The following is an 8653-nucleotide window of genomic DNA, read 5'->3' on the forward strand; positions in this document are numbered from 1 at the left end:
AAAAATGTTCCATACTGCTAGGCAAACACTGCTTGTTCTGTAGCCCTGGTAACAGGACAACTTTCAATGGCTCAAGACAACTCACCTCAGTGAACATGCTTTTACAAGCCAACCAATCAACATCAGCCCGTTGCTTCTGAAAGCCAGCCCATCAGGAGGGAGCTCATTCCAAAAAACCCCTGGGTACCATCTCACCAATCAATAGCAGTCTCACCAGAGTAACTTTGCTCCTACAGATGATGTCAATTCATTTATTCCCCTTAAATTCTGCCAACCCTTGAAGTTCACGCTTCCCAAAAACTCCACATAAGGCCAACAGTCTGCTGTCTGCTTTCCTTTTGTGTAACCAGCATGGCTCTCCCTTACTTTAGCAAGCAAAACAATTCAGCTTTGTCTATTTTAGTATTGAGTGGTCGATAATTGGGCAGAGCAGACCCCATTGAGAAGATGACATCTGAGCAAAGAAATGAGGGAAATGAAAGAGTTGGCCAAACAATAATCTGGAAAAGGTGTTTCTAAGAAAAGAGGGTCTATTACAAGGTCCCTACTGTGGGAGTATGCCTGGATGCTCTGTTCAGGGACAGAAGGGAAGCCAGTGAGGCTGCGACAGAGTAAGCGAAAGGCCGTGTAGTAGGAGATGAGAGGAGAGAAATAATGGGACACAGATCATGTAGGGCCTATAGGCCACTTGGAAGGCTTTGGACATTTGGTTCTGACAAGATAGCATAAACTCTGGAAATAACTCAACGGATAATCAAAAAAGAACTCTGAAAGGTGGTAACAGGAAGAGAAACTGGCTTGGGACCTGGAAAAGGAAGAATAATATAGAGTAGGACATCTTATAACTCTTCACCCCACAGAAGAATGTGGCCTCTGCCTACCATTTTCTGACCCCCAATCTAGCAACAGAAGGTTCCCAGATAGGGTCGTGTCACACTCTTGGATAAAATGGGAATCTCACTGACAATATTAGATGAGGCTAGCAGAACTGGTAAGAGGGAGGGATCAGAAGCCCAGCTGATAATTAGGGTCCTAGGGAGGTGCTCTCCTTTCCCACCAAGCCTGAGACTCCCTTCTCCTTTCTGGAGACTCTGTGTGGTTATGGGGCACCAACAACAGCCCTTATGCCACAGCAAATAATCCCAGTTTGGGAAACCTCTTTGCCCCTGAGATTTCCCCTAACCACCCAAAAAGGTCATGTGACCAAGGGACATTGGCAAGGGAGATCATGATATGAAAAGAAAACCCAGCCCAGGAAGCACTCTCCTTTTCCATGGGGCCTGAGAATCTCCTCCTTACCCATGCCCAGAGACATTTACAAAAATAGACCATATCCTGGCCCATAAAATGATCTCAACATTTTTTTTCTCTTTAATGTAAAAACTTTGGTTTTCACTCTGGATAAAATGGAGCCTCATTGCGTGTATTGAGCCAAAGTGATCTTGTAAGGTCACTCTGTTTCTTACTGGGGGAGCAAGGGCAAGGATAGAGGTGGCGAGACAGATTAGGAGACTGGTACCATAATCTGGGTACCAGATTATGGGTCAAGGTATTAACTTTGAATGCCCTATAAGTAGTCAGATTCTGAAAACATTCAAGAAAGTGCAAAAATGTTTTAATATTGCTATTATTTGAAATAATATTCATTGCAAATAATAACAGAAAACTTGACTCAGAAGAGAAGCATTATTATATTTTTTATGACACAACTCATTTTATCTTTCCCAAATAATAATTAACAAGATTTAAATCTCAAGATATTAGTAAAGGGTAGTTGCTTCTCACTTAATTTTTGTGAATACGATTAGAAGGTGGTGTTGGTATACGGGGAGGAAACATATCGTTTAAATTGGATCACAATTCTTGCCTGTCATTTCACTAAATGACCATGGGATGAAGGATTCTGCTCTTGCCTCAGTCATTCTCAGTTCCTGAGTGACACTCAGTATAAGACTAATGTTTAAAAACATGGATGATTTTGATGCAACAGGTCCCTACGTGCAAACCCACTATACTACAAGAGATTCAAACAAAGAGACAGTAATGTTCCAAAGCTGGAGGGAAAATTGGCAGTGCTAGACGTATTGAGAGACTGTTTGTGGGTCTCCCAAAAGGTAACTTCCTATGGATTTTCAAGGGCAATTTGATTATGTCCAAACTTCACTTTACCCTCTTATTTTGAAGCCCAATTACCAAGTAACATGCATTTCCATTTGTATTGGAACATAATACTACTAATACTATATATCAGTTACTATTGATACATTAGGACATTCAGTACTCATAACAACTCCGTGAACATAAATACATACCTTCCTGCATATGTATATAGCCTACAAAATTTTCATTTTCCTTATGAAGGACCTGAGAAACAGAGAGGTTAGCAATTTGTCACTGTCAGACGTGTGGTAATAGTTGAGCTTGGGTTTCAAACCCAAGCACTCTTGACTTTGGAGCCTGAGCATCTGTAGGACTAGGATATTCCACTATATGAATGCCTTTATGACTAAAAATTGACTTTTGCAACCTTAAAAATGGTTACTCCAAGCAAAAGAAAAGTTCCTTCTCCTCTTCCACCAGTCAATAAGAGGCCACTGAAAAGTCCCTCTATAGCCAGAAAGGTAGTTAATTGTGAAATTCAAAAGAAGTATAGTATGCAAACAGTGAACCGTAAGTTAAACCATGGACTCCAGTTAATAAACAATCATTAAAATGTGCTTTTAACAATTGAAACAAATGTACCACACCAATGCAAGGTATTAATAATAAGGCGGTATATGGGAATCCTTTATTTTATTCATGATTATTCTATAAACCCACTACTCCTCTAATAATCTTTTTTTAAAAAAAGAGAAGTGTGAAATGTATAGAAATTGAAAAACTCTTTAAGGTGATAAGCATACCATCGTTGGCCCCTCAGGTGCCCAGAGGACCCCTAGCACTTTGTGCATACCTCATTAACACCATCCTGGGAATGAAGGACCTGCCTCATGGCCATTCTCCCCGCTCCTGCCCACTTGCCCGTAGACTGTGTGCCTCAAAGGGTGGAACTTTGCTGTGTTTTTCTCATGAGAAGGTCTGGACTACCACAGTGCCTGGCTCATACGAGATGCTCAGACCTTTGGTGAATGATTTAATTAAATGAAAGAAAAAAGGAATAAAATTCTGGTTCAGATGGTGATTGAATTTGTGTTATTCTTTATATTTATATATGAGTCAAACATGCAACCTTACATTATGCAGTCACCTTGAGGCTGGTGGAAGTGATATTGCTGCTTTGTACTTTTATGGAGGCCAAGGTAATTATACTATCCAGAAAAAGCCCATTAAGGGCCTTAAGCAAAATCTTAAAATATTTATCTGAAGGGGAATTCAACCCTAAGTTGCCTAAAGCAATCTTTGGAAGTAGTGGACATGCTTTTAAAACTATTAAAAGGTGGTCATTCCTTCTTATGTATATGGTAAGTTTGCTGTCTTTACTGTCACCTTCATAATAATTCAATGTATTTTTCAACTAAAGAGTGGAGATAATGAAATGGGGAGGGAGAGGCTGAATCCTTTGCTGACTTCTAATGATTAGCAATAAAGATAGTTAAAGGTCAAGGGTGCTCCCTCTCAGGGAAGGTTTTTCATCTCTGGGCAAACTCAGCTGCTTTGTGAATCCAAACCAGCTAATTGGAATCCTCCTCTAACACCACCCTCTCAGGTCCCCAGAGCCCTGTAAGTATCTAGTGCTCCTAGCTATCTAGCAATAATAGAGGCAGGAGGGAAATATGTTATCATTAAAGACTCATTGTCCTCCAAAGCTGGCAGTTGTGGCATTTGAAATCATTAAAATGCTGGGTCATTTAATAAGTCTACATTGATTCCTGAAGTGCATTCTAATTCTAATTAGAATATATATTCTAATTAGCATTATGTGGGAAACTTAAAAAAGGGTCACACTTCTAAATGTTATCTTTTTAGAAACTGCTAGCTTCAATTTTACTGAAAACATTCAAGCTTTCCCTTCACGTTCATAATTTTGTAATTCATATAGATTTTATAAAGATAACTATTCTTGTAAATCTGGTAAAGGGTTTTTGGTTTTTGTTTTCTTTGTTTTTTGCCCTGGGCTGTGCTCATAGAACTGTGAACCTGGCACTGGAACAAAAACTGAACACAGGGGCTTTGCAGATGATTCTTACTTAAGCGCATGGCTATTATGTTGTAGATTTTAAAAATTACATTTAATGCAGTGAATTCAAGTATTTCCATAAGGATTTTTTTTTTCCAACTCCTTTTGGGTTTGTTCTTCTCTATCACTCTATAACTTTATGGAGTATAATAATCAGGGCCAAAGAATGACTACATATCAGCTTGCAAAGTGTATACAGTTAGGACACTTTGGGCTGCAAGTAATATAACACAGCTCAAATCATTAGGACACCTACTGTCTCACTAAATGGAAAGTCCAGGGATAGGGTAAACTCCAGTTGTGCTCAGCAGCACTTAATAAAGTCACAAAAGCCCCACGTTCTGTCTTTCTCCTCTTTCCTTTCAGTAACAGCTTCATCCAAGGCTGTTTCCCCTGGTGGTCCCAAGAAGATGTGGAATTCATTGTTATTTCTATTGGACAGTACTGGCGAACTATCAGGATTTCCTCAGGAGTAGGAGTCAGGTACTAAGGAATAAAATTCAGGGTTTTGCTAAAAAGAGGAAGGGGAGAATTGAGTCTGTGTAACCAACCCACATGATCTATTTCTTCTGGACAATCCTTTCTTTAATGACTCTTTTGCTACTTTCATTGTATTTTCTGACTGATGGCTAGAGGATATAAGAAAATCAGTGGTTACATGTAGTTTTCCTTCAAGACCAATGGCAGTTTTCTCTAAGCACAGCAAACCCATAGGCTCTAAAGTCTCCAGGAGATTTGAGATAGCTGAGATTTCAAATACTGTTCCCAAATTCTTGGTAAACCCACTGGCAACTGGGAAAAAGTTGAATCGATCTCAGAAGCCTGAGGCCTCTTCTACTACTTAATCTTTTTTTTTTTTAAAGATTTATTTTTATTTATTTAATTCCCCTCCCCTCCCCCGTTGTCTGTTTTCTGTGTCTTTTTGCTGCATCTAGTTTCTTTGTCCGCTTTCTGTTGTCATCAGCGGCACGGGAAGTGTGGGCAGTGCTATTCCTCAGCAGGCTGCTCCCTCCTTCCCGCTGGGCGGCTCTCCTTATGGGCACACTCCTTGCGCGTGGGGCTCCCCTACATGGGGGACACCCCTGCGTGGCAGGGCACTCCTTGCGCGCATCAGCACTGCGCATGGGCCAGCTCCACACAGGTCAAGGAGGCCCGGGGCTTGAACCGCGGACCTCCCATGTGGTAGACAGACGCCCTAACCACTGGGCCAAAGTCCGTTTCCCTACTACTTAATCTTAAACCATGTTATTTTGTTTCAAATTCAACATTTATTCTATTAGCAAAGAGGCAGAAGAAAGCAAAATATTTGGTATAAGAAGGTGGCAACTCAAGGCTTTCTCTTCAGTGACTTGTAATGAAAACTAAAATATTGTTGCTTTTAATTAATGCATGCCAGTTAAGACCTCGTGAAGGGTCATAGTGGAGCAGTGAAAAGTTTCCTGAACTTGATGACAGAAGAGCTGGATTTTAGTTCCTAACCTGACACTCATACCTGTGTGACCTTGGAAAGTTACTTAATTTCTCTGAGCCTCACTTTCCTCAGGTAAAAAGCAATGATGACAGTTCCTACTTCTCAGAGGTAGGAGGGTAAAAATGAAATAACAAAAGGGAAAACAGCCAGCCTTATCTTGGCTTTGTGCCAATACTCAGTAACTTCTGGTCAAATTAACATTTGAAAAGCTGCTAGAAAAAACTTCTTTATAAACTTTCTTGAAGTAAGATATATGCAAAAAATCGCACAAAGCATAAATGTTTTTGTTTAGTGTTACCAGCACCCACATCAAGAAACAAAGCATTTTCTATACCCCAAAAGCCTCCATACCTCCCTCCAGTCACCCCTATCCCAAGAGGCTTTTGATACCAAACTAATCGCACATTTTAGTGTGGAAACTGACGGTCCTATACATGCCTTGATGGCTTTATTGCTTAAAAACAAAGGTTTGCGGAGTTGTTCTCCAGGTTGAATGGAGAAACTGTGATAGATGAAACAAAGGACAGTTAGAGAGTACTACAAAATCTCTCTGCAAATGTGCATTGACTTCCCATTCTGTGAACAACACTGTGTTAGGATTATGGTTTTGGAAAACCTGGTCCCTGTTCTCCAGGATTTTTATAAAAAGAGCAGCATCAGCAAAATGGGGAAACCCATGTCTAGGTTCTCCTAGTGAAACATGAGTCTAGGCAAGTTGGGGCAGGCCTGGAGAAGGCCATGAATGCAAGGCTAAGGGTATCTGCGGGCAACATGGAGCCACTCAACATTTGGGAGGAAAGGGCGACAAAGTAACAATATTCTTATTGTGGGGGATAGATTGAGGAAAAGAAAGACTGGCCATGGCTTTGGGAAATAAGCTAAGCTGTTAGAACATCAGAATCCCCTACAGGGCTTGTTAAAGACTGATTGCTGGATGTCAACCCCCAGTGTTTCTGGGATGGAACTTGAGAATTTATATTTCTAACAACTGCCCAGGTGAGGCTATTGTTGCTGGTCTTGGAACCACACTTTGAGAACCAAAGGTCTGAGACAACGGTTCTCAGTCCTGATAATACATTAGACTCTCTTGGAGAGTGTTTTTAAAATACCCATGCCCACTCTTCCACTTCACCCCCCAAAAAGAGATTAGGATGTAATTAATCTGGGGTAAAGTCTGGGCATCAATATTCTCTAAGAGCGATTCTATTTTGTACCCATGTTTGAGCACTCAACTAGGTAGGGATTCTGAAACCTGGCTCCTTATCAGAATTACCCAAGGTGCGTGTTAAACAGATTCTTGAGTACTACCCCAGGGAATTTTGATAAAGGAGATCCAAAGTGGGACCATGGAATTCATAGGTCATCTTCACAGATGGTGGTTTAATGCAGTCATTTCCCACTCTGACTCTTGAGAACTGCTGGTCTGGGAGAGACGTGAAGATATAAAACCTGGAAATGAAGTATGAGGAGAGGCAACAGAACAGAAAAAATTAGGTCCCTGTATTTGCTACCTGGTTAGATAGGCAGATCAAGAGAAAGCTACCGAAGCAGAGAAAGTGTGTGTGAACTCTAAGTAAAAAGTCACAAGAAAGACTTGTGTGATGGTCATGATCTTGCCACGGAAAATCACTGAGGATACAAAGAGCCATTACTTGATTGAATTTTCATGTTGCCATCAGCCTGACATATGATCTTGACAGGCTCTGACAGTCAGTGGAGATTAATTCATGCTAACTAAGCCCCTAGGAGTCAGAAACCTCTAATAACAGAATAACAATTGTTCATTTTCAGTGAGAAGCAATGATGGCCAAGGCCGCCAGGCACTGAGTTCTTGGGGAAGCACCTTCTCCTCATGGGAAAATTACTCTAAAGCCAAATTGTAATCAGAAAGTTCCTAGGTAGACATGGAATCAAAACAAAGAGAAGTTAATTGTATGATTCAAATGTTTAGAGGCACCAAGCTATGATAACTGGGTGCATCCTTCTTCACAGGTATCTGGGTGAGAATAAAAAGACACACTCTTTGATGGACAATTCTTAATGGCCACTGCCAATATGTATCCCAGTGACTGCCATGTTTATGCTCCACTATCAAAAAACTAAGTCCCATGATCTCTTCAGATATACAAACAGCCTCTATGAGATGAGTCTCATCTTGCTCATCCATGAGATACTGTGCTTCTTAGGATGATTTTGTATCTCTCTCATCTGAGCAATGATGTATTTTATAATTTAATTCTCAGGGGACAATTCCATTTTTCTGAATTCCGTGTTTCTGTAGTGGTTCCTCAACCTCATGTTGCCACTTAGCAGTTCAATTGCATTCGTTCAACAACAATGATTATTCTCTTATATATCAAAATTAGAGGCTGCTGTTTTAATGTAGAACTGTATCTTTTTTGAGAAGCATACTTTACTTCCACGATAATAAAAAAACCTAGTTAACCATGAGCAAACGAACCCTGATACCCAGGTCACAAAGCCTAATTCCTGGGTCACTTTTCACCTATTATGAGCTTTCTCAAAAAGGATGCAGGGAGCTATAATTAGAAGGAAAAGAATCAAAGTTCTACAAGTGTCCATGCCAACCTAAACCAGCAAAGTGATGGCAAATATCACAACCATATTTCAGCTTTAGAGTAATGTTGAGACGGAAACAGGATCTTTATGAGAGCCAAAATTAGAACAAAGCGTTTTTATCAAGTTTGATATAGATAACAAGATAAGTAAATCCAAAATAGAGCATTTGGATGAAACTTCATTTATTTATTTTGAAAGTGGGGAGGGAAAGACTGTAGATTCTTCAAATGCATATTTGTTGCTTAGTAATGAAAGAGCAGATTTTTACTAGAGGGAGAAGTTGCAAGTGGAGAAGGCTTGAATCTGTTTTCAATAGGAACAGAGAGAGAGATGTCATCGCTGACCACTTGATGCCCTCTTATTTATGTCAGGTCTTCTGGATGATTGTGCTCAGATTCTTGTTTAAATCCAATTAAATCTGGGAC

The sequence above is a fragment of the Dasypus novemcinctus genome, chromosome 2 (assembly GCF_030445035.2).
Source record: "Dasypus novemcinctus isolate mDasNov1 chromosome 2, mDasNov1.1.hap2, whole genome shotgun sequence".
Lineage (NCBI taxonomy): Eukaryota > Metazoa > Chordata > Mammalia > Cingulata > Dasypodidae > Dasypus > Dasypus novemcinctus.